This window comes from Hylobates moloch, unplaced genomic scaffold (genome assembly GCF_009828535.3).
Source record: "Hylobates moloch isolate HMO894 unplaced genomic scaffold, HMol_V3 SCAFFOLD_13, whole genome shotgun sequence".
In the NCBI taxonomy this organism is placed as follows: Eukaryota; Metazoa; Chordata; class Mammalia; order Primates; family Hylobatidae; genus Hylobates; species Hylobates moloch.
The window spans coordinates 84,221,693-84,227,742 of record NW_026652288.1 but is presented as its reverse complement, the minus strand read 5'-3'; the positions used below and the strand labels follow the sequence as shown (position 1 = coordinate 84,227,742).

General features: G+C 34.1%; 1 long non-coding RNA gene across 1 annotated transcript in view; it reads right to left on the bottom strand.

The window, feature by feature from the left end:
* Positions 1–5,491, bottom strand: part of LOC131380973 (uncharacterized) — a 46,129-nt gene extending 40,638 nt beyond the window's left edge. The window contains exons 1-2 of the long non-coding RNA XR_009209334.1: positions 5,407–5,491; positions 1,108–1,176 (exon numbers count right to left, since the gene is read on the bottom strand). This is a non-coding gene — a long non-coding RNA (uncharacterized LOC131380973). The remainder of the gene's footprint in view (positions 1–1,107; positions 1,177–5,406) is intronic.
* Positions 5,492–6,050: the final 559 nt, after the last annotated feature.

The following is a 6,050-nucleotide window of genomic DNA, read 5'->3' as shown; positions in this document are numbered from 1 at the left end:
ATGACTTTCTTCACAGAATTGGAAAAAACTACTTTAAAGTTCATATGGAACCAAAAAAGAGCCCGCATTGCCAAGTCAATCCTAAGCCAAAAGAACAAAGCTGGAGGCATCACGCTACCTGACTTCAAACTATACTACAAGGCTACAGTAACCAAAACAGCATGGTACTGGTACCACAACAGAGATATAGATCAATGGAACAGAACAGAGCCCTCAGAAATGATGCCGCATATCTACAACTATTTGATCTTTGACAAACCTGACAAAAACAAGAAATGGGGAAAGGATTCCCTATTTAATAAATGGCATGGGCTCTCTTAGCCTCCACTACACTCAAGAAGCACATGACTTTTGTCAGTCTGAAACATGCCTTTTAGTAAGGCTACACCTGATTCTAACATTCTAACAACTATATCCAGCTCTTTCTCATGAACCATTTTATTTAAAATGATGTGATGGGTTTAGATAAATAACATTTTTCTAATATAAACAATTATCTGAATAACTTATGTGAGGAATGTGTACAAAGTCCACAATATCTGGTAATATATTAGCCATACACTAACCATAGAGTAGCTTGGCGGATGTTTTTACAGGGGATGCCTTATATGTCCTACGTTAACAAACAAAAACTTGGTAGTATCAAATAAAGCACCAACAGAAAACTGAATGAACTTATTTGCATTTAAACACAAGAGCAGATTGAAAAAATTTAGACTGCTAGCTCATCAAAAACAAAGAAAGCATATAATGTTTAAAATGCACATACACTATGGAATCCTTTACTATTCAAGGCATGTTTTTAGAAGCAATCCATAGTTAATAGATAAAAATATAGAGAACATATAGCAGTCACTTTATCACACACATTTTATGATTATTTAAAATGCTATAAAATTATTAGATTAATTGTTTATTTTAAAAGGAAAATAAGTAACAACTGCCCCCAAAAGATAAACAACTCAATAAACTTTCCTTTCTGAAACAGAATACTCAATTGGACATATTGCAAACATACTTTAAACATTCCCTATACCTAATTGTAATTAAAGACTTGGTTGAATCTCTGCCTTTATCCTGGATAAAATATCTAAGATAAAAACCTACCTTGTTTTTAATCGTTTTCTTTATAGAAACTATATTTCATTTAAATTATCCTTTTCTTCCCTCGGCCTCCTAAAAAACAAAAAAGGAAAAAAAATTGCTTATTTAACAAAGGTGTAATATTCTAGCCAAAAGAAAACAAGTCTGTGGCTTGAATTTAATCACCTCTTTTAACTATGTTGCAGAATAAGACCATCTAAAAACATCTTTTTTTTTTTTTTTTTGCTTTGATAATATAAATGAAATCTGGGGACTGATTCGAAGCCTTGAGAGATTACCAGATGGAAAAATAGAGTCACAAATAGGATTTGGGTCCGGGAGGAACCAAAGTATGTGACAACTTTTCAGCATATCAGGAGCTACAATTAAGAAAAGAAAGCTATACCCTACAGTAGTGAGGACATTTATTTGGTCCTCCTCATTTCAGTGAATGAAAATGTAAAGTCGTATGAGTTAAATATAAAATATTAAAGTTAAAAGCACCCTTCCACAACTGTAAATTAACACACATGATAATAATCAATTTAATTCGATCAAACATAAGATTCTTTAATCTATTGGGAAGAGTGGCAAAACTAGATATATTTGTATTTTTAATGTACTATATTTCATTATTGAAGCTGTGCCAAATATAATCTTTGCCTCTGACCTTAAGCACTATTTTAACATTGCTGTTTAATTACTGCAGTCTTCCAAAATTTTATAATAATCATATCAAAAACAGCCAATATGTTTTATAATTTCATTTTAACAGAGTGATAAGGCTTTGCTCCTGGATGCTTAATGTTTGCACATTGACTACAGAAAAAAACCCAGCATAGTTCCATCTCTTGAATATTCAAGAACATAGTATTTGCTATGGTTTGAATATTTCTCCCCTCCAAAACTCATGTTGAAATTTAATCCCCAGTATGGCGTACTGAGACATGGTGCCTTTAAGAGGTGATTGGGTCATTAGGGCTCCTCCTTCATGAATGGATTAATCCATTTATAAATTCATGGATTAATGAGTTATCATAGGAGTGCATCTGCTGGCTTTGTAAGAAGAAAAAGAGAGACCTGGGCTAGCAGGTCTCCTCATGGAATGCCCTGCACAGGCTCAGGACTGTCACCAGATGCAGCCCCTTAACTTTGGTCTTCTCAGCCTCCACAACTTTAAGAAATAAATTCCTTCTCTTTAAAAATTACCCAGTTTCAGGTACTCTGTTACAAAACACAGAAAACAAACTAAGATAGTATCCACTGCCCCACCTTACAGAGATTTATTATTTAACTTAACCAAATTATCTGCACTTTGAACTTGAAAATATATGTTTTTAAATATTAATTTGAAAATATTCTATCATTAAAATTATACTCTCAAAACTGACAGTGATGCTTATATAATTTATATTCTAAAAGAATTTGGTGTAGCTGAAATTCATAAAAGTAAGTAATATCTAGATCCCACCCATTTCATTCCATTTCAACAACATCATGCGTGCATTAATTTTTCTTTTCTTTTCTTTTTCTTTTTTTTTTTGAGACTGAGTTTTGCTCTTGTTGCCCAAGCTGGAGTGCAATGGCGTGATCTCGGCTCACCGCAACCTCCGCCTCTGGGGGTTCAAGCAATTCTCCTACCTCAGCCTCCCAAGTAACCAGTATTACAGACATGTGCCCCCACGCCTGGCTAATTTTTGTATTTTTAGCAGAGATGGGGTTTCACCATGTTAGCCAGGCTGGTTTGAACTCCTGACCTCAGGTGATCTGCCAGCCTCGGCCTCCCAAAGTGCTGGGATTACAGGCATGAGTCACTGCTCCCGGCCAATTTTTATTTTCTAAACAGTTTTACAGATAGTGAAAAGGAAGCTCAGGTGTTTAAAATCACTGTAATTAGTAATATTACATAAAAATGACTTTACTTAAAAAAAGTCTAGATACTATACCAACATTGATTACAGGTAATCAGGATGACTTTTCCCCATATTTTTTATTCATAAAACCCAGTTACACACCTCTAACTTTTCTCATCTATAACATTTGTCACTAGGAAACCATTTTTTTTTTATTTTGGAAAAAATCTTCATTTTGGTGGGTAACTTGAATTATTAATATAAAATAAAATTAAGGCATACAGAGAAAAGGCACTACAAAATTAACAATGGGATTGCTTTTCATTAACATTTAAGCAATCTGAAAATTCAAATAAATACGAACATTACACTTGTAAAACAAAGGCCAAACTTAGTAATAAAACAATATGATCTCAAGAAATTGTCCTGATCTTAGTATAAATAACACTGTTGACAGAGTTCAATTTCTATCAAATGTTTTGGGTATTCTCACAATTTAGACCAACAGAAAGTATTTTTTTCTTTAAAAGAGACACTAGAAAAAAAAACACTGTTATGGAATAAATGCTCCCCATCACCGGAACTGTTTGAGTAGAGGCTGGGTTTTGCAGTAAGAGGGGGTCCTCAGAGAGAGGCTATGTGACCTGGATGGGGAGGGGATTCCTCCAGTTTGGGGATACTTTTACTCTAATCCCGGTTGTCAATGACATTTCAGTTTTTAAAAGCCAATGATTACCTAAAATTGCTTTTCCCTTACTTCATAAAAAGTAACATTTTAAAACATCATTGCTGAACTTTCAGAGTTAGCGTATGCCATAAAATAAGTAACTGTTTGCCCATGTTCCTCCTAGATTGTGACCTCCTTAAGGATGTTAATTTAGTATCTGACATAGTAAGTTACAATTATTGAATAAACAAATAAGAAAGATTCATCCTATTTATTAAAAAGGATAGATTTGTATATTTAAGTGACACCAGGTGATTTTATATCAAGCTATCAATTCCCAGATAAAATCATTGGCACAGAACTTTGCCATAGGCCAAGGAGTCTACATCTGGCTTGGTCATCCTGCTAAACTATTCGCATTTGATTTTATTTTCTAAGTGATTTCACATATCTTACGACAACTCCATCTCAGCTACTCCAGCTCTTATATATGTCAGATCTGCTCTGTAGTACTAAGAAACCTTTAACAAATGTTTTAAAAACATGTCAGAAAACAGTTCCATTTTCTTTAAAGTTGCATTGTAAATAAAAATACGTAAGTTTACAACATGCATTAGCAAGCCAGACGTGGTGGCTCACAACTGTAATCCCAGCACTTTGACAGGCTAAAGCGGGTGAAACATTTGAGCCCAGGCATTAGAAGCCCCCCTGGGCAACATGTTGAAACCCTGTCTCTACAAAAAAAAACACAAATTAGCCGGGCATGGTGCTGCATGACTGTAGTCCCAGCTACTCGGGAGGCTGAGGTGGAAGGATCACCTGAGCCCAGAGAGATTGGGGCTGCAGTGAGCTGTGATCGTGCCACTGCACTCTAGCTTGGGCAACAGAGTGAGACCTTGTCTCAAATAATAATAATAATAAAATATATATTAGCAACTTAAATCCATATGACAGTTCAACAGTCATGTTTAAGGTGTAGAAGATGGGAGAGTCGACTCAGGTAACTGAAGAAAGGAGGCAATAAAAATTATAGGAGTCAGTGCCTTTTCCTAAATTAGAAAATTGTTAATAACAATCCAGTGCAGTAAACAGAGCAATTCTATCCTGTTAGCACCGTTCACAGATGATGATATGAAGGTAGGGAAGAACCAAACAACACTTAGCCTTACTTATTGTCACCAGCAAACTGACGAGATTTTTTTTTCTGTTTTTCTGTCTAAGTGTTTTTAAAGACTATATGCTTTTTGTATTTTTAAAGTAATACATACTTTAGAAAATCTAGAAATTGTAGATAAGCATTAGTGAGAACATTTAAATTGTCTGTAATTCAATAATGCAGAGACAAAACTATCTGCAGCTTGGTTTATTTTTTTCTAGTTTTTTTTCTGTGCATATGTACATTAATTTGAACCCACTTTATACTGTACTGTGAGTCCAATTCCGCATTCTGTTTTGTCACTTAACACATCAGAAATTCCATATGGTGTGTTATGTACCCTTTAAAAACATAATGTTTAAGAGCTATATAATACTCCATCATACAGTTTCACCAAAATTTATTTAAAGTTCTCTGACTGTATGAATTTAGGTTGTTTCCAATTTTATGTTTACACAGTTCGTAATGAACTAAATGTGGTTTTAACATCTGGTTTCCTTCTTTGGAGAGAACTCTAAAATTAGATGTCTAGATCAGAAGGCAGGAACTTTTTAAAAGCTGTTGATACATACTCCAAATTGCTTCCAAAAAAGATTGCACATATTTACATTTCATTTGGCAATTTTTTAGAGGTGGTTCCTTTTCACCTCTAGCTTTATGCTGCAAGAACATGATGACATCAGTGAGGTACAAATTGGTGAAGCATTTTTATTCTTTTGTAATTTACTATTTCAACATTTTGTGAAATGCCGTAAGTTGAAAGGCTTCAGAGAACACATCAAAATATGCTCACAATTATGTTAACTTTTCTTTAATCAGAAGTTTAAAGAGTTATAACTATTCTCACCAAACTATGTCCCAATGTCACCTGACTCAGAACTATTGCTCTAGGAGGATAAAATAAAGATAAAAATATATATAGAAAAATGATATCTTAGGAAGAATGTAAGATTTGGTCATATGGACCTAAGGAATAAAACAGAATACTGAGAAAGGAAAATAACTTTTATGTGTAGAATGTGAATACTTACTATTAGGATTCACATTATTAGGCCCAAAGAGGCATTGAAATGAGAGAGTAATCATGTCCTGCTCACCACCTTCATGTCTTGAAACTTCTTGCTATTGCCACAAGTAGCTATAAATTAACCTACTAATCCCACACAGGACACTATAATCCACATCCTGGAGCTTAACAATGTATAAGCAATCAATACCTTATATTATTTTAATGTAAATTACTGGTAATCAACCCAGAAACTGCCTCTTCATTCCCCTTAAAAATCTACTT